The sequence below is a fragment of the Amphiura filiformis genome, chromosome 2, assembly GCF_039555335.1.
Source record: "Amphiura filiformis chromosome 2, Afil_fr2py, whole genome shotgun sequence".
NCBI lineage: Eukaryota > Metazoa > Echinodermata > Ophiuroidea > Amphilepidida > Amphiuridae > Amphiura > Amphiura filiformis.
The window spans coordinates 70,668,240-70,689,600 of NC_092629.1; the positions used below are offsets into that span (position 1 = coordinate 70,668,240).

General features: G+C 39.8%; 1 long non-coding RNA gene across 1 annotated transcript in view; it reads left to right on the top strand.

The window, feature by feature from the left end:
- Nucleotides 1-21,361, top strand: part of LOC140136786 (uncharacterized) — a 67,224-nt gene that overhangs the window by 7,304 nt on the left and 38,559 nt on the right. The gene's annotated exons all lie outside the window — the stretch shown is intronic.

A 21,361-nucleotide genomic window follows, 5' to 3' on the forward strand; every position in this document is an offset into this window, starting at 1 on the left:
TACCATTGGCCTATATGTCACCAGCTTTAATAGCTTAAATATGGCATTTGTACCATAATTTTTTCAATCCCACCTCCCCCATGTCAAAAAGAAATCTACGCCAATGTTCCGGAGACACATTCCAAGCAGATCCCATAACTCCTCAGACCCACTCCACCCCTTACAAACCCAAACAGCATGAACGATGCCTGCTCCTCGTTTATTATGTTGGCCCCAACCTTCCCCCACCCCACCCCCAAATGAAAATGTCTAGTTACGCCACTGTGGGTAAGTAATTGTTCGATTTAGTTGAACATTTCAGCATTTTATTTTAGTGTTCATTTGAGTTAGTTGAATTTTTTTAAGTAGCTGTTGCTATCATAAAACCTACTCATTTTGAATGATGAATTTTTTAACAACGAATATAACTTTTTAAAAATTCTTTCATCATCATCATGATCATCATCATCATCATGATCATCATCATCATCATCATCATCATCATCATCATCATCATCATCATCATCATCATCATGAAGCCCCTTCAATGCTAAAACACTGATTTCCAAGGAGGCCCTGCATCAAAAGTACAACATTCTTAAGTTATAACAAATTTAAAATTACATATAAATACTGTACATACATGTAAATAATATAAATTATTTTACGATACAACTTAAAGATTACATATGAGCACACAAATAGATTAATATGATGCAGATGGAATAAACAAAATTATGAAGAATGAATCATATGCTTAAATTGAGAAAGGCTCATGGATTCATAATTGCATTTAATATCAGCAGAAAGACTGTTCCAAATTTTAGCAGCACGTGAATTAAAAGTCCTTTTCCCTGCATTAATATTCCATGACACTTCGTGGAGATTAAAGTTGGTTTGACTCCTTGTGCCTTTAGAATACATGCTATACATGAAATTAAATTGAGATGATATGTAACTTGGAGCCATACCTTTAAGGCATTTGAATATTAGAACTAACATTTGGTTAGACCATCTATCATTTAGTTTGTTCCATTGTAAGATACTCATCATATCATTAACAGGTGTTCTAATATCAGCAGATAGGATAATGCGAGCTAATCTGTTATGCAGAATTTGAAGAGTGTTTGAAAGATCAGCACAACAATTTGACCAAACAGAGCTACAATAATCGAAGTTTGGCATGACAAGTGCATTAGCAAGCATGATGAGAGTATCTTTTGGAACAAAATATTTAATACGTCTGATAATACCACAACGTTTGGAAATACAAGAAGACATTTTATTAATATGATTTGACCAAGACAAGATAGGGTCAAATGTGACACCAAGGTACTTAAATTCTTCGACACGCTCAATGTTATCATTATTATAATATATGTGAACATTTTTGAACTTTTCTAATATATGACGAGTACCAAAGACCATAAACTTGGTTTTCTTAGCATTTAAAGTAAGATTGTTACTCTTAAACCAATCAGCAATAATATTGAAGTTTGTCTGGAGTTCTGATTGAAGAGTTGAAGGGTCATTAGCAGTACAAAGAAGTGTGGTATCATCAGCATACATAGTACATTTACAATTTACAGTATCAGGTAAGCTATTTACAAAAATAATAAAGAGAAGTGGACCAAGTATAGATCCTTGAGGAATTCCAATATTGATGTTTTTAAAGTTAGACAGTGTGGAATTTATATTTACAGCTTGAGCTCTATTATTAAGGTACGACTTGAACCACTCTAATACATTACCTCGAACACCATAACAATAAAGTTTCTCAATCAAGAGAGAATGATTTACACAATCAAATGCTTTTTAAGGTCAAGAAAAATTGCTCCAGTAGCACGTCCACTATCCATGTTTTTCAATATATAATCTTCAACATCAATAAGAGTAGTTGCAGTAGAATGATTTGCACGAAAACCAGACTGATTATCTGATAGAATACCAGAGATTGTAAGGTATGAATAAAGTTGATTGTGCACAGATCTTTCAATAATTTTTGAGATAAGAGGCAAAACAGAAATAGGTCTATAGTTCCCAACATCTAATTTGTCACCAGCTTTAAAGATTGGAGTAACTTTGGCCAATTTCCAATTTGTTGGGAACATAGATGTACCAAGCGAAAGATTACAAATATAAGAAAGTGAATGACATATATACGGTGCAGCAAGTTTAAGAAGTTTTACACTAATATCATCAATACCAGTTGACTTGTTGTTAGGAATATCACAAATTTGCTTATAAACAAAATCTGAAGAAATAGAATTAAAGCTGAAAGAACTATCAGAATCTTTCAGAATCTATCAGAAGACCTATATGATACCACCTGTCCCTATCCAAGCCTTAATAGTTTGATACTTTTACTTTTCATAAGTAGGCCTATTATTTTGGAGTGCCTATATTATACCAGGTTGGACATCAATTTAATACAATAGAAGAAGGACAAAATTGGTAAAGATATAGTAAATATTTGACACAAAACAATAATGCATGCAGAATTAAAACTGAATTTACGGATAAGATGCATATAATATTGCTATATCTTCTACTTTAATAATTATAAATATTGTACCAACAGATAACTTCATGTGAGATCTGAGAAGACTACTGATATCAGCAGTAGATAGCACGTTGGTTGCTTTCCTTTTTAGGGGAATCACAGATTCCTTTCCATTTAGGCTTACAGTTTTACCGGGAGTTTTATGATCAATTACTTACTTTTGGTGCAAATTTATGTCAATTCACACCGTGGCAGGTGAAAAACAAGTGAGGCCCGACTTAAGTCCGGAGTAGTACCAAAGTGTCGGCTGACATGTAAAGCGCAAATCTAATGGTCAGGGGTCCAGGGGCAATGTTCCAGATGGGGGTCCAGGGGGCGAAGCCCCCTGAAGCTCCAGGATTTTTGAGATGCAAAACCATCTGACCCCCCTTTCAATAACTAAAAAACATCTGACCCCCCTTTTGGCCTGACAAAAACCATCTGACCCCCCCATGTATTCGCCCCCCCTCCGGTGGAAATAATGAACGGTCCCTTAGGCTTACAGTTTTACCGGGAGTTTTACCCTTTTTGGGATGCAAAAAAAAAATCACGAGTATAAAGCATATACGTATCATTCATACAAGTTGGACTCATAAAAAGTAAAGTGGAAATAAAACAATACATAAAAGACACGAAAACAGACACAATAATCTTGCATCAAGTTGTGTAGGCCTACGGTATTTAGCCCAAGCACAAGACCGCGGGTCCAGGCTAGTCTTTGCGCCGGGAACATTGCGATAAATGAGACGGCAACCTTGTTAGTACGGTAACCGTGAGGACCACAGCTTATGTACATCTACCTCCAACAGCCTATACAAAATAATACAATTAAGTCGCTGGTTGAAAGGGACGAGGTTGTCAAGCGTTAAGCCTACAAGGCCACTAAGACTAGGTTAAATTTGCGTTGAAGAAATCCGGCTAGAGTTAAGACTCGGGCTTCGAGAGCGGGCTAGGCTTAGTAGCCTCAAGGCCACCTTAAGACTACGGCTTAATAAGACTCCTGTCGGGAAACTCGCCCTAAATGTACGCTACACTGCAAAAATATTTTAAACTGTTTAAATATTTTAAACAACTCAGGTTGTGTAAGCATCAGGTTTAAATTTTTAAAAAATTACGTTATTTAAATGTGGCATTTAAAATAATCCGAGTTTAAAACATTTTTTAGTGATAGTATATAGCAAAACATACTTGTAAGCAATATTATTCAATAAATACATTCATTGCACCATAAAATGTTGTAAATCTGTTTACTTGAATGCTCCGTTTGTTGCTATAATTATGTTTGTAGCATGGTTTCAGAATGATGTAGAATTCCATCTAGCAAATATGCCTCTAAAGGAATGGGTTTTTTTTTTACTGGTCTGGTAGACGTCTGCATATAACCACACGGCTAAATATTACTTGGGTGTGCCGGGAGATGGTGTAATATAATTGTTTGACAGAAAATGTGCTTTCCATTAGTTTACATTATGGCGCTCATAATGTAGTGAATTAGCCTAAAATGGCGGATTTAAGGAGACTGAATTTGATTTTTGTGGGGGTAAAATTTCTGAATTCGAGCAACATTATTCTGATATCATCAAATTTATTGAGGTTTAAGGCGATTTTACTGAACCTAAATACCAATAGGTGTTCGTCAGAACCGAAATGCTCCTGTGATCTACCAGTTTTGAAAGTGGGAGGAGCTTTAAAAAATATGGCTCTTAAAAGTGGTACGCACTCAGAAAGTTTGAATGGTCCCCTGGAGCCAAATGTTATAAACTTACTGTACACAAAGAAATAGTGTGAGTTCATTGGACAACCAGGAAGCCGTACAGTTGTTTTTGTACCGTAAATTTATAACATTCGACCTCAGGGGGCCATTTAAACTTTTTGAGTGCGTACATCTTTTAAGAGCCCTGTTTTTAAGCTCCTCCCCTGTTCAAAAATTTGGTACATTGCTGTGATGAATGCCAGTTCCTGACGAAGTTTAAGAAGTATCACCTCAAACCCATATAGATTTGATAATAACAGAACCATGTTGCAAAAAGTCCGAAGTTGTGTCCTCCACAAAGCTTAAATTCAGCCTCCCTAAATCCGCCATTTTTGGCAAATTCGCTACATTATGAGCACCATAATGTAAACAAATGGAAAGCATTTTCTATCAAACAATTATTTAACAACATCTCCCGACACCCCCCAATTGATATTTAGCCCGTGCGGTCTATGCAGACTCCGTCCAGACCAGTCTTGGAATTGTACGAAAATTATTCCATATTAAATGTCAAGTCTGTATAATGAGACCAATCTATTGTAATGTTTTGTGGAGTGTATTTGCCTTTCATCTCTTTCATCAAAACCCCTCATTTAGAGGCATAGCCTTCTGATTGTATATAGATGGAATTCTACAGTATTGATTCCAAGTATTTTAAATACACTCTAAATATGAGGCAAAATCTATAATAAGTTCTCACTGCATATTTTGTGACAAATTTATTATAAACCAGTAAATCTGTTTATACTATGTACAAGAGGTTTTCACTCAGAACGCAGGACAACCGATTCTTTTGTTCTGCTTAGCTCACTCAGTCATTTAATGAGGCAATACAAACGATCGAATTTGGTGTTGAAATGTTCAAAATTTTGAGTTACACCTTTTCAATGTAAAATTAATTTTCTCGGCCAAATGAAAAGCAATAATTTTCATTTTTCAGGAAAAACTGTAATGCTTGATACTGTATTTTTTTCGAATCCTAGTGTTAAACTTAGGCGTGGAATTCAGTCATTTAGTGTAAGATTTTCGATTTTGATAGGCTTCAACTCTGCCCGCGAGCCTTTTTTTGGATCAACCTTTTAGCTTTTCAAAGTAATATAGTTCGCCAATGAAGGATTTTTCCCAACTTTCTAACGCACATCACCGTGAGCAATATATCATAGATTTGTCAGAATTTCCGTTTTGATTTCACCATTTTTTACTGCCGGCTGAAAATTATCAAAATCCACGTGTGAAATCTGAGGCTAATATTAGCATTGGGGATCGATATCTCTGGGTGCCCGGCCTGGCTACAGTGTTGCCAGAACTTCAATATAGCAAAGAAATTCCCAGGCCTAGCGCTCCTATGACACTGATCATATTATGAGGATCTTTCATGAGTGATTAATTATTTGATTTCTTCATCACCGTGATCATCGGACCAATGTGTTGAAATTTGCTTCTCCTCAAAACAACTTTGCCCAACATTTGGTTAAAAAAATCAACAATCTTACATCTATTGGTCAATATTTTAAACAAAACTTTCATTTACAAAACATAAATATTACGCTGTATGTTTTATCAAGCAAACTGTTTCGAACACACTTCCAAATAACCTTCGTAACATCCCCAGACTTTCGTTATTTAAACGCCAGCTTCAAACCAATCTTTGTAAATTGATTGTTTTTATGTTTGTTTGTCAATTTCGTGCTTTACGCGCTTTGAGTTCCTCATCGGAAGAGATTGTGCCTTATAAGAACCATTCATTTATCATTGTTAATTTAAACAGGTTTTTGTTTTTAAACAAAAACCTGTTTAAGCAATTAATTAAAAAATGCTTGCCTAAAAACAGAATAACTTGGATGTTAATACTTGACCTAATGTTTCAGGTGTCATGAAGGTGACTGGGTATGGTGCCTTTTGTTTGTGTTTGTTTGAAATTGCGTAAATTGGAAACCCACCAAAACTCATAATGAAGCAGCCAAAATAATACAAGGTTAAACATGGAATTAGTAGGTTTTTAGCGGGTTCGCCGTCGGACAAGTTTAGAACTGTCAAGCTTTCGTCAGGAGTAGCTCTGACTTCTTCAGGACAAAGTACCTAAGAATGAGACATGTAGACCGCCCTTGTCTACTGATGACTCTGAAAAGAGCCGCTTGCTGAAGACTGCCCTTGTCAGCAGAAACTAGCAGATCTCGCCTATCTGCTGATTTTGTAAGTTTAGTGGCTCTGAAAAGAGCCGTTCAATGAAGACTGCCCTTGTCTACAGAGAACTAGCAGATCTCGCCTATCTGCTAATATAAAGGTTTTGGTGGCTCTGAAAAGAGCCGTTTGCTGAAGACTGCCCCTTGTCAACAAAATCAGCAGATAGGCGAGATCTGCTTGTTTCTGCTGACAAGGGCAGTCTTCAGCAAACGGCTCTTTTCAGAGCCTCCGAATCTTACAAATTCAGCAGATAGGCGAGATCTACTGGTTTCTGTAGACAAGGGGCAGTCTTCAGCAAACGGCTCTTTTCAGAGCCACCAAACCTTTATATTAGCAGATAGGCGAGATCTGCTAGTTCTCTGTAGACAAGGGGCAGTCTTCATTGAACGGCTCTTTTCAGAGCCACCAAAACTTCCAAAATCAGCAGATAGGCGAGATCTGCTAGTTTCTGTTGACAAGGGGCAGTCTTCAGCAAACGGCTCTTTTCAGAGTCATCAGTAGACAAGGGGCGGTCTACATGTCTCATTCTTAGGTACTTTGTCCTGAAGAAGTCAGAGCTACTCCTGACGAAAGCTTGACAGATCGAAACATGTCCGACGGCGAACCCGCTAAAACCTACTAATTGTTATGAATTCCCGTCGTAAAAGCCTATCCCACAATTTAAACATGGAAGTTTATAAAAACCTATTAAATGACCTAAATGAAAAAACATTTGTGGCAACAATGAGCCTTGTATTGCAAGTCATGGTTAAAATGTGTTGAGTACGGTACCACCCCTACCATCCCTACATACACCCCCACTACCCACCTCACACACCTCTGCACCCACCCCACCCCCATAGGCCTACATAATATTACATGTATAACGTTACATAATAATATTTATATATAGCACGGCTATAGCTATACATTTAGATTAGACAAATAGGCCTACATGTCCAATTAAAAACAACCCCGAACACAAGTCCGAAGGGTGTAATAAAAATGCCAATCCGTGATTGGGGGGGGGGGAGGGGTCATACAAAATTCACCTGGAGATAGGAGTGACAGAAAATTAGAATCCCCTATAATAACACGCTAATTTTTCTAGGTTTGGACAGTGGATTTTCCCATGGACCTCATCCTAGGTAAATAAACAAACAAACAAACAGACAAAATGGTTTTCATAATCATGGAATCCATAGGCCCTATAAATTGAAATTGCAGGCTATCACGGGAGCAAATGTCCAAAATTCACCTCATTTACCAGAACACCCAATTGGGGATTTGGGCTACCAAATCGCTGGTCGGGCAATCCTTGCTTTCAATGGAAAAGGGATCTGGATGATAACAATGGAAATATCGATTATTTCTGCTGGTTGCTCTCGAAATAAAGTACTGAGTTTGACATTTTCGGAGCATGAAGGGAAAAAGGGTAAAATAAAAACGGAAATGCTGACAAAACTATAATATATAGACCCACACGATGTGCCTTACAGAGGTGGGAAATATCTTTCTTTAGCAAACTATATTAGTTTGAGACGCTAAAATGAATTCCGTAAAAAGCTCGCGGGCGAACTAAAGGCCTATACAAATAAAAAATGTCACACTAAAAGACGCAATTTCATGGCTAATTTTAACACTAGGATATTTAAAAAAATGTATATCCAAGCACTATGTTTTTAACTGACATTACAGAAGAAAAAAATAAATATTGCTTTATATTTGACCGAGAAAATCAATTTCATAGCAAAAAGGTGTATCTCTGAATTGTGCTGATTTTAACATGTATCGATCGACTTTTAGCGCGACTAAGCAGAACAAAAGAATCGGTTGTCCTGCGTTCTGAGTGTTTTGTAGATATAGAAATATATAATATAAAAGGAAAAGGTCCATATCACCATGGTAACAGTGTGGTACAATATTCTAAAGGGTAGTGCATCAGGGGGTAACCAAATTTGGTTGGTTTGGGTAGGTATGCCCCCAAGAATCTGAAAGAAGACCCATATTTATGCCAATTTTCTCAAATAATTAGGCACTTTTGTTTTACCAGAGGCCCAGATTTTTGGTCAAATTTAACACAAATCCGTGAAATGTTTACAAAATATCAGAAGTTTTGTGAAATTTGGGTTTCAGTTAGGTGAAATTGGATTCGCTGTAGAAGTGACGTAATAAATCGGATTAACTATCACAGCAATAGATTAATACAATTTTGACTATAACGCCCAGCATTTTTCTCATATTTAGTACTCTTATGCTGGTTTCATACTTTCCCTTTCTGCCGCTTGCCGCTGAGCGACGGGACGCTTCATCATGCCGGTTGCACTTTTCTGCAAGCGGAGCGGCACACTGCTGAGCGACAGCGGCATAACTCTGAAAGCCACTCTTGCCGCTCAGCACCGCTCCATAATCGTATTTTGTTCTGATACGTCAGAGCGGCACCGCTCCGAGTTGATTTGAATTCATCTCCAAGCGGTGCTGCCGCCGCGGCAAAGCGGTGGAGTGATCGATACATCGGCTTGCCGCTGGTCACCGCTAGCGTTTTTGGTGTGACTGCGCAGTGAAGTAAAATCATCTCCAGAGCGGCAAAGCGGCAAGCGGCAGGAAAGTATGAAACCAGCATTAGGGTCTTTTTATCTTTTCAGTTTTCGTAAGTCTATTGTTCAGATACGAAAACGCAAGGGATTAAGTAAGTTTACTGTAATCTGACTTTATTGTTAACTTTGAAGTACTAATCAGTTTATTTTAATAGAGGTGGATGCCTATGTTAATAAAGGCTGGAGAGACAAGATTATGGAACACCGGTGTTGTTAATGGCCTAGCGCCCTCTCGTCTTTGACATTGTTAAATTGATTCACATTAATATGACAAAATGCCAATCCGAATGAAAAGGTCCATTTTTTTCTGTAAAAACGTTAAAAATAAGCCCTTAAATCACAAAAGGTTCCCTTATGAGCCTGTCGTACCCCAATAAATCCTGGCTACGAGCCTGTACAGGGCCGCAGTGTCGCCCTTCCCTCGTATCAATGTCTATCTCCCTTGTTTCCTCCTCCCCCCTCCGAATGATCAGTCTCCCACTCCCTCCCCGGTCTCTTCTCTCTCCTCTCGAGCTAGATCGAGTTCTTCTCTTTCTAGTCTTTCCGTCTCTCCTTCTCCTCTCTTTCTTTCTCGCCCCCTCCCACTCTCACTTGTTCAGTATCAAGTATCCCCCTCCCTCTTTGCAAAATTTATCAGTATGATCCATGACTGAAAATAAGCTCTGCAAAAATAAACATTTAACTTGCATATAGACGAATAGATTCATCAGGATTGTATAAAGTCATAAAGTTCGTTAATTATGTAGACAAATCCAATATTCTACTCACGGTTAGACAGTTTCGTCAACCAGGTCGGTTGACTTCTTCAGTAATGCGATGATCCGCCTACACTCCCGCGAAATTTCTCATTCCTATGGTGCACAGCTCTTAACAGCGGATCATACATGTGATTCCCTCGTCACGGTTGATGGTCTGGGTGCCCCTCTTTCTGATCCAGAGTGCTTCGCGTATCCATCTGGTTTGCCTGTTAGTGTCCTTGTCAATTATGCTTGCCCCCTCCCAACTGATGACATGATTCTCTTGAGCTACGTGGTCTGTGATGGCTGATTTATGCTGTTCCGAAACTGATTCTTGTCTTTTTCCCCTAGTGTATTTGATGTCCTTGACTTTTTCTACGTCTTTCCTGTGCTCATTAAGTCTTGTTTGAAATTTCCTTCAAGTTTCACCGATGTAAGTTTTGTTGCAAGTTAGGCACGGAATTTCATACACACAGTCGCATGTTTGCAAGGCGTCGATCTTATCTTTCGGATGAACCAGCAACCGTTTCAAAGTAATTGTAGCACAACTAATTCTGCAACACAACATAATTGTAGCACAACTAATTCTGCAGCTCATACATGTCATATGTTTTAAATACTTCGTGTAGCTTTTGAATTATTTTTAATTACAAAAACTTGGTTTTCATGCTGTATAATATTTATATAAGGTATTTTAATGCTGTGTAATATTTATGTAAGCTCAATTTTTATGGTTTTTAATAATGTATAATCTACGTGTATTTAATGCTTTTATATGTTTGTCTCAGGGCCCTACTGAAAATCAACATTGTAATATTTGTTGAGTAGGTTACCCTGTTTAAATATGGTTAATAAATAAATAAATAAATAAATAAATAAGTATTATAGGGCTTCATATCTGTGTTTATGCCGTATTTCTTGAATGATCGCTGAAGTCTTTCCGAGACTCCTTGCACGTAAGGGATGACGACCATTCCTTTGCTCTGTTCTGTAGGCCCCTACTGTCTTTTTTGCTCTTTGTTTTAGACGGTTTGTTTTGCATTTGCTGCTTGGTTTTGTCAATTGACCACTTTAGGGTATCTGTAATATCGTTACGCCCATGCCTAAATGAAATACCACACAACACTACAATCAATGGCCGCTGCCATGAATATATCTCGAGTGAAGCCAGGTGAATAAATACATGTATGAAATGTTATATCTATTGGTTTAGTCCATTTCCTGTAGTTTGCAATACTATTTTACATTGGCGACGAATGCGGAAACTGTAACCTACGCTACAACACAATGAACAGGTACGATCTTTAAGCTTACCTATACCATGCAAAGTCCAACAGTGACTACAGTCAAGACAGAGTCAAGAGTGCAGTGACGATCGTCAAATGGAGTGTCAGCTAATATAACTACGACCCTGTACATGAATATCGCCAGAAATCTGTTAGACTATTTATCTGCTTATCTGAATATTGCCATAAGACTGCTTAACACGTATATTTTAAGCACAAAACTGGAGTTAATTGACACTTGAGCTGGATAAATATAAACAATAAATCATGTCATCGTCAATGCCCACCCTACCAGAATTTGATCCACACTCTGATCCTGCCAGCCTATCCATACGCTGGGATAAGTGGGTCAGCCGGTTCAAGACAGCGATGGTAGGTTTCGATATTAACTCAGAAGCTAGACAGCGTTCTCTCATGCTCCATTATGGCGGCGAAGCTCTACACGATATCTTCGACACACTACCAGACACTGGCACCACAACTGAGCTCAAGCCAGCAATCGATGCGCTTACGAAATATTTCAATCCCAAAAAAAACATAATATACGAGACAATCATGTTTCGGAGAACGACTCAAGACGCCGATGAGAGCGTCGATCAATTCTGCACTCGTCTGCGCAAGTTGGCCATCCACTGTGACTTTGGTGATAGTACTGAAAGAGAACTAAAAACACAAATCATTGCCCATTGCACCTCGGATACCCTCCGTAAAAAAGCACTAGAGAAGGTAGAGAAGGACGTTTCTCTGGAGAAACTCCTTGAATTGGCCAGGACCCTTGAACTCTCCACAACCAGGGCCCTAAATCTCACATCGCCTCCACCTAGCACAGTGGCTAAGGTAATTCAATCCGCCACTGCAGCAAGATATGCTCAACCCCGCAAACCTATGAACTCATCCAACAAACTCTGCTACTTTTGTGGATACGATTACCCACATAAAGGTCAATGTCCAGCGCACGGCAAAGAATGCACATCGTGCGGGAAACTTAACCACTTTGCCCGTGCCTGTCAAAGTAGTAAACGGACAGATACAAGATCAAGTAACTTTAAATCTAAAGAACCACAAACAGGAGAGACCAGTAGTAACAGAACACAAACACGGAGAGACCGAGTCAAAGCTCTGAATGATAATACAGGTAAACGGGTTGATGAGTATGATGATATCCACAACATACATGTAAAACAATACAGTTCAGAATCAGATGACGACAACTTTCATGTGTTTTCTCTCAGCAGCATACATACTGTGAACAACATGCACAATGACCATGATGACATATCAATGACAACAGTCAACATCAACAAAACACCAGTACGCATGTGTATAGATTCAGGCAGCAAATGGAACATAATTGATGAAGTAACATACAGCAACATTAAACATAAGACAGCACATAATATACAGCTTCAAGACACAGACATAGAGTTGACACCATATCGCAGCACTGACCCCATTCCTATCATAGGTGTATTTCAAGCAAGTATTCATACCGGTGAACGAGAACTTGATGCAGACATATACGTTGTGAAAGGTAAAGCTAACAATCTTCTTGGACAATACACATCAAGAGATCTCAACCTTCTTCACATCAACACAGTACACAACATCAATAATGATATTGCTAAACAATATCCAGAGGTCTTTAACGGAGTAGGAAAGTTGAAGGATGTAACTGTTAAACTCCATATAAATGAGCAAGTACAACCTGTTGCTCAGACACATCGCAAAATTCCCTTCCAACTCCGTGACAAGATAGAGAAAAAACTGCAAGAACTTCAAGACCAGGACATAATTGAAGATGCCACTGGTCCAACACCATGGGTATCCCCATTAATCGCGGTACCCAAACCCAAATCACAGGACGACATCAGGCTCTGTGTTGATATGCGTGCTGCGAATAAAGCGGTCATCCGCGAGAGACATGATACACCAACCTTGGATGAAATTGTGGCTGAGTTGAATGGTTCAAAGTACTTTTCAAAACTTGACTTACGATCGGGCTACCATCAACTCGAACTAAGTCCTGAGAGTAGATATATCACTACATTCGCAACTCATGTTGGCCTCAAACGTTACAAGCGTTTAAACTTTGGGATATCTTCAGCCAGCGAAGTATTCCAAGACACCATCAGACAGAGTTTAGAAGGCATACCGGGAGTGTTGAACATATCTGATGACATACTATTACATGCACCCACACAATCAGAACACGACACCAGACTCACACAACTGCTACAAAGACTAGCAGATAAAGGACTCACACTCAACAGGGAGAAATGTGAATTCAGTAAAACACATCTTGAATTTTTTGGTCTGACCTTTGGGGAACATGGTGTATCCCCAGACCCCAAGAAAGTCGAAGCACTCAAACATGCCCCACCTCCGCAGTCTGCTGCTGAAATCAGTAGCCTACTGGGCATGGCAACCTTCAGTGCAAGGTTTATACCTGACATGGCAACAATTACTGAACCGTTACGCAGACTAATCAACAAGGACACACCCTTCACCTGGACAGGAGAACAAGATGAAGCTCTGCAACAGCTCAAGAACGCCCTCTCTAGTGAGACAGTCATGTCCTATTATGACACTAACAGACACACAGAAATTTGGGTGGATGCCAGCCCAGTAGGACTCGGCGCTATACTGGTTCAGATCGACGAGCATGGTGAGAGGAGAAATGTTTGTTATGTGAGTAGATCCTTGAAACCAACAGAGACCAGATACAGTCAGATAGAGAGGGAAGCCCTTGCCATAGTGTGGGCTGTACAGCGTCTTCATCTCTATGTGTTTGGGAAACCATTCACTGTAATTACAGATCATAAGCCCCTTGTGCCGATCTTCAGCAAACCAAAGATCGACCCATCAGCTAGAATCAAGTCCTGGCTACTGAAGGTTCAAGGTTATGACATGCAAGTTCGGTACAGCACCGGCAAAGACAATCCTGCAGACTATATGTCTCGCCATCCTGATCCAGCAGGCAAGCCAGGTAGATCGTCAGAAAGAGCTGAAGAATATGTAAACTTTGTCAAGACCAACTCCAAACCACAGGCAATAACACAAGCTGAAATACAAGAAAAAAAAAAAAATGACATTGGACTCCAGATTGTCATAAAGCACCATCGTACAAACACAATGCACAAAGTCAAGGACACACACAGGTGTTATTGGAATATAAGAGATGAAATCTCAGTGACAGAAGATGGGACTGTCCTCAAACAAGACAACATCATTGTCCCTGAGTCCCTGACAGATCGTGTTATCCAACTCGCACATCGAGGACACCAGGGAATAACTAAGACGAAAGCCCTTCTGCGTACCAAAGTGTGGTTTCCCAACATGGCTACCAGAGTCGAACAGAAAATTAAAGAATGCATTCCATGTCAAGCCACGACACCAAAGGTGCAAAGATCCCCACTGCAAATGAGTCCTCTACCAGACTACCCATGGCAGAAAGTAAGCATCGACTTCTGCGGGCCGTTTCAATCAGGTCACTACATTCTAGTGGTTGTAGACGAATATTCGCGCTACCCCGCGGTAGAAATTCTGACATCGACATCAGCGAAAGCGACAATACCAAAACTAGATAAGATCTTCGCTGAGCATGGAGTCCCCGAGGTTGTCAAAAGTGACAATGGACCCCCATTTCAATCAGATGAGTTCCACAACTTTGCAGAACATCTGAACTTTAAACATAAACGCATCACCCCACTTTGGCCTGAAGCCAATGCCGAAGCTGAAAGGTTCATGCGAACACTAAAAAAAGCAGCACAGACCTCAGAGACTGATGGTCAACCTTGGCACAGAAATATCTGGACCTTTCTTAGACAGTACCGTGCCACACCACATGCAACCACTGGTATTGCCCCAGCAACAGCACTTAATGGAAGACCTATGCGAACCGCTCTTCCACAAGTCTCAGCTAAACTTCAACCAGTCAACCATTCAAGCACACACAAAGTGATCACACAGAATGATAAGCAAAAAAAAGAGGGATGAAGGAGTATGCAGACAAGCACAGACACACCAAAGAATCTGACATCAAAGTAGGAGACAGGGTACTTGTCAAAAGCCAACAACAAGGGAAATTGATACCATTCTATGACCCCATGCCCTTTACTGTGATGAATAGAAAAGGATCACAAATAACAGCCACAAACAACACTAAAACAATCACAAGAGATGTGTCACACTTCAAGAAAATAGAAAGAAGTAAGGATGCATACAGGAGAGCTGACAGGGAAGAGAAGTGTGAGGAAGTGGCATACACAAGTGATGAAGAAGACACACAGGAGATACCGGTACCGGTACAAGTACAAAATAACAACAATAACCCTAGACGTAATCCAAGACGTGATACAAGGCCACCGGTCCGTCTAAATGATTACATAACATAATACCATTCACTGTATATGCACACAAACTTGAGTCATGTAGTGTATTGGTGAATGAAGAAAAAACTAACTGAACCTTGTTACACACATGAATACATGTATTTACATGTAGCAACTGACTGAACTTTTTACACTTAATATTGGTGTGCACCATTTGTTTACACATCAGTGATAGTTGGTTATTATTGGATTTAGACTAGATGCTATTATACAAAGCAACCTGTTGACATTAGACTAGCTGCTGCTATACTAAGCAATATTTCTGTTAAGGGCATGTTGATCATGCCAGCGTTGTTGTTCTCCACATACATGTATACTTCTTACGCATCACAACAGGTGATCTACATTCACATTACATTCATCCATGTTTGCACAAACACTCTCTATTCCATTTCATGCTCATGAACAACGACTCTCTCAAAAAGAAGGGAGCGATGTAATATCGTTACGCCCATGCCTAAATGAAATACCACACAACACTACAATCAATGGCCGCTGCCATGAATATATCTCGAGTGAAGCCAGGTGAATAAATACATGTATGAAATGTTATATCTATTGGTTTAGTCCATTTCCTGTAGTTTGCAATACTATTTTACAGTATCCACACTGGGATAGTGCAGTTCTGATTTTCCTTTCTTCCTCTAATTTATCAGCATCCCAGACCATCAACCGTGATCATCAACCGTGACGAGGGCATCTACTCTCTAAATCACATGTATGATCCGCTGTTAAGAACTGTGCACCCTAGGAATGAGAAATTTCGCTGGAGTGTAGGCGGATCATCGCATTATATTACTGAAGAAGTCAACCGACCTGGTTGACGACACTGTCTAACCGTGAAGTAGAATATTGGATTTGTCTACATAATTAACGAACTTTATGCATATAGACGAATCTAACGAGCCAAGTCATGGTCAGAATTCAGTCGGCCATTACTGGATCCCGTCTGCACCAAACTGGTGTTGTTACTGCCAAATTGTGTGGATTAAATCCGCTTAAAAATCGATGTTGAGTTGTATTGTGTTGTAAATTTTCATCATTCTTTTGTCTACGTGTAACACGGTTGATGAAATGCAGTTTAATATCCCCGCCAAGGCCACATCATTTCACATTTTAGGTGGAATAGACCTAAGGGGGGGGACCCAGCCATGGCTGCCATTGAGGTGTAGGAATGCGTGAAAATGGATTCGTCTATTGGCCCAACCAATTATCAGATTAGCTTGCCATTGTTACGAATGAATAGAATAATTTATCTTTAATGCTCCAATGCAATTCTTTTGTATTTCATTTCAATATAAAACATGATTACCAAATCGCCACTTGTACGCACCTCATTGGGAGATATTTGGCTATTTCAGACATTAACATAATTTACCAAAACGAAAACTGAAATTCACTTGCTTCAAATTATTAGTAACTAACAAAAGGATAGAATAAAAGATTGGTCACACCTGGGAGGTTTCCACTTCAGAATAACAATGACTTACAAAAACGGATACGGAAACAGAAACTGATAAGATAAAACGACGGTTAGTTTTTAAAAATCCTCTAGCATATCGCCCTGAGATGTGGTCAATGTACAATGATAATTTCCAATCTATTAAGGGATCGGATAACAACATTTGCACAGTATTTTGTGTAGGACAGGAGAGCACATCAGACATCAAATTGCATTCTGAATACGAGGAATGTCCTTCTGATATCAAATATCAAGAGAGGGCGCTGTCGACTGAGCAGATACGAATTTTATTTCGCGGGGATATTTGATTTGTTTTCTTTCGAAAATTATCCCTTTTTATCCGGTGCATCGTCACCTTTTAATCATTCATACTGTTTTTAATGACTTTTACGTCGGTTTAAGCTTCGTTTTAGAAAATTTTGATGTCAATTTTGGATGTATTTTTGATGTTTGTAACTTGGTGCTATTGTGGATTTGTGACGCAGTGACTTTTTAACTACCACCAGCATAGTGCAATTGCCGACTTCAACTTCAAGCTTGTAATACGTGGGAATTTACCAGAGCAACCGGCCGTGCAATACAATTTAAATATGCGTTTTACCCTATATCTTCTTGCCATTTTCGCCGTCATATGGATGAAATATCTTGATTTTTGCTATGGAAATGTACATGTGGGCGTGGCTCAACTTAGTAACTCTACCAGCTTAGCTACATTCAACAACACTCGGGTGAGTCTGTTCCATGCTTCTGTTTTCACCACAATTAAAGGCCCAGGAATTTTCAGAAAAACTCATTTATCACCGTATAAACGTATGGCTAGATCAACACAGACTATGTTACTTTTGTTAATCTCTGGTGACGTGCAGATGAACCCAGGTCCCAAGTACCCCTGTGGTATTTGTAACAAAAATGTAAATGTAAACCAAAAAGCGATGGAATGTGAAGACTGTTTCGTGTGGTATCACAATAAATGTACCGGTATGAAGAATGAACTATACGGAACATGCCTCCTACACATGGATATGCTACAAGTGTGGGGTTCCGAACTTTACAGACTCGACTCTGTTTTTGTCCCTCAACATGTCAAACTCCTTTGAAGTGCTCGCAAATATGGATTCTGACATGTCCTCAATTGGGTCAGATGTTACGCTTGGGCCCCGGGGGGGGCACTCAAATTTTTTTTTTGTTTGGTTGTTCCACCGCCAGTTTTGAACTTGAGGTCTAAGGAACTGATCGGACAGCCAAAAAGGAGGGTCTAGGGAACTGATCGGCCGGTCAAAAAGGGGGGTCTTGGGAACTGATTGACCGACAAAAAGGGGGAGTCTTGGGAACTGATCGGCCGCCAAAATCCGAAAAATCCCGGAAACTAAACCCGCAGGCCAAACCAGGGTTCAATTTTGTTGCGTTTTTGCCACAGATTTTTGAAGGAATCGATTTCACTTTGAATTGTGCATTAGTTAAATGCAAAATAGGTCTGGTTTAGCCTATTTATACGATGGAAACCTCAACAGAGCAAAACAGCATTCAAATCAAAAATTACTAGACCCTGTAGACCTACAATCTATGCTATTAGCCTACTGACAATTATAGCAGCAGCCCACCATAAAAACAAACACACAAGATTTTTTTTTCAGTGCCGAAAAGAAAAACTTTTAGACAACATTGAACTGCCATGCGTAACATGAGATGATTGAGTGAAGTGTGCAGAATTTGACACCCATTCCACTCCCGATTTCACTAGACCAGTAGATCGTAAATTACCTTCTAATTCATTGTTTATGGAGAGCTGCAAGGATGTGTACATAATTATTTAAGGTACCTTTCCTCATATTTGGCAATTTTATTCCCAAAAGAGATCTCAAAATCATTTATTTCTAGCTAAATGTTCACCAGCTGGAGGCATCGCCGGCGCAGCAGCTAGCAGTGCAGCAATGTTTATAACCAGTCAGCCAGTGTTGCCACTATAAAAGGAGCCCAAATCCCGCCCAAAGTTCACTTTACAATGTGTTTCAATGGGGAAGAAATTAATGGAAAATTCCCTTTGAAGTTTTTGGGCTCGCAAAAGTAGCTTTTGCGTCTGCTTTTGGGCTTGAAATAGTAGGACAGAAAACACGCCTCTCAAGATGCCGATGAGAGCGGAAATCGATGATCTGAGGGTCTATGGAACGGCTAGAAAAATTTTGGGGCTTCAGAGCGGGCAAACAATGAATTCAGAGGGTCTAAGGAACGGCCAGCGGCTCTGAAAAAGGGGGTCGTCGCCGCGGCACATACCCGTATAGCTGGGAAATGTGAGTGCCCCCCCCCCCGGGGCTTGGGCACTTTGGCAGCCCAAAGCATTCTTCCAGCCCAAATAAAAACTTGGGCAACTGTACCCTGAATAAACCGCTCTCAAACAAAGGCAGACCAAAATCTGCCAAGTCTCAGAGACCTTTGAAATTTATGAACATAAACTTCCAAAGTATTGGGAATAAAATCCCTTCCTTTCACGCATTTCTTGAAAAAGAGAAACCTGATGTAATAGCAGGCACAGAGACTTGGCTTGATAACTCCGTTTACTCAAGTGAAATGTTACCGCTTACCTACCAAGTATTTAGGAAAGATAGAATAACCACCACTCGTGGTGGAGGAGTATTTTTTGCTATCAGAAATAATTTAATTGCTAAAGATGAACCAGAACTGTCTGCAAACTGCGAATCAACATGGGCTAGTATCCACATGAAGGGCAGCCAGGCTGTCTACCTCGGTGTGTTTTACAGACCTGATGGAGGATGTAAGGCTGTTGATTTGGATTGTATAAATAACCTTGAACAGATCCTTCATAAGATCCCTAAAAACTCTCATATTTGGCTCGCAGGAGATTTCAATCTCCCCGACATAGATTGGGAAATTTGTCGTTTTAAAACAGGCGGCAGATATCCAGCTGCCAGTAAACAGGTGCTGGAGATGGCCCTTGAATTCAATCTGCAGCAAATCGTAATGGAGCCTACAAGAGGCGAAAGTATTCTGGACTTAGTGTTTACCAATACACCAACTTTTGTGCAAAACGTTGCCGTGCTACCCGGTTTTGGTGACCACGATGTTGTTTCTGTTAATGCTTCGCTATCCCCTCAAAGAATAAAAATTCCCCGCAGGAAAGTTTACCTTTACAAAAAAGGCAATTTTGAACTCATTAATGAAGACATGCAAGACTTTAGAAAAACTCTCACTGATGACGTCATAAAACATTCAACTGTCAACCAACTTTGGATTGCTTTTAAGGACGAAATTCTCAATTCTGTGGAAAAACATATCCCCAGTAGATTGTCTAAAAGTAGCACCCAATTACCGTGGGTGAATAGTTCCCATATTAGAATGATTCGTCGTAAACAACGTATGTATAATAAAGCAAAACGTACAAACAATACTGAGGATTGGAACCAATTCAAAGACTTCCGTAGAACTTCGGACCGCAGTATCCGTAAATCTAGGGCTGAGTACTTATTTGAAGTTGGGGAAAGTTTGGAATCTGGTGATACAAAACCTTTCTGGCGGTTTATTAAAAACACTCGCCAGAACTTTTCAGGTGTCGCGGCGCTGAATACTGTGAAGGGCATCGCTACGTCAGCTATTGAGAAAGCTAACATGTTAAATGAACAATTTCAATCTGTGTTCACAAGTGAGGACCGCAGCAGTGTTCCAGTTCTTGCACCTGAGTACCCAGACATTTTACCTATTCATGTAACTACTCCGGGTGTAGAAAAGCTTTTAAAAGAACTAAATGCTCAAAAAGCACCCGGTCCCGATGGTTTAACCCCGAAGATTCTTAAGGAATGTGCTAGCAGTGTTGCTCCTATATTAACCATCATTTACCAGAAATCCATTGCAACAGGTGATCTCCTGAGGATTGGCTGAGCGCAAATGTCACCCCTTTATTTAAAAAAAGGAAACCGCTCTGAACCGGGAAATTATCGCCCGGTTTCCTTAACGTCAATTCCATGTAAACTTTTGGAGCACATCATTCATTCAAATGTAATGCATCATCTGGAAGAAAATGGGTTTCTCAATAACCAGCAGCATGGTTTCCGAAAGGGGCGTTCATGCGAGACGCAACTTGCTTTGACTGTCGACGACCTTGCAAAAATTCTTCACAACAAAGGCCAAGCTGATGTCATCATCATGGACTTCAGCAAAGCATTTGATGCTGTCCTCACGAAAGACTCCTTGCTAAGCTTAGTCATGCAGGAATACATGGTTCGCTCCATACCTGGATTAGGACATTTCTCACTCAAAGATCCCAGCAAGTTATTTTGGAAGGCGCAGTTTCAACCTCCATTCATGTAACCTCTGGAGTGCCACAGGGCACTGTCCTAGGCCCGCTGTTATTTTTGATGTACCTGAATGACATATCAGATGATCTTACGTCAGAAGTCCGTCTGCTAGCAGATGACTGTATCTTGTACAGGCAAATTGAA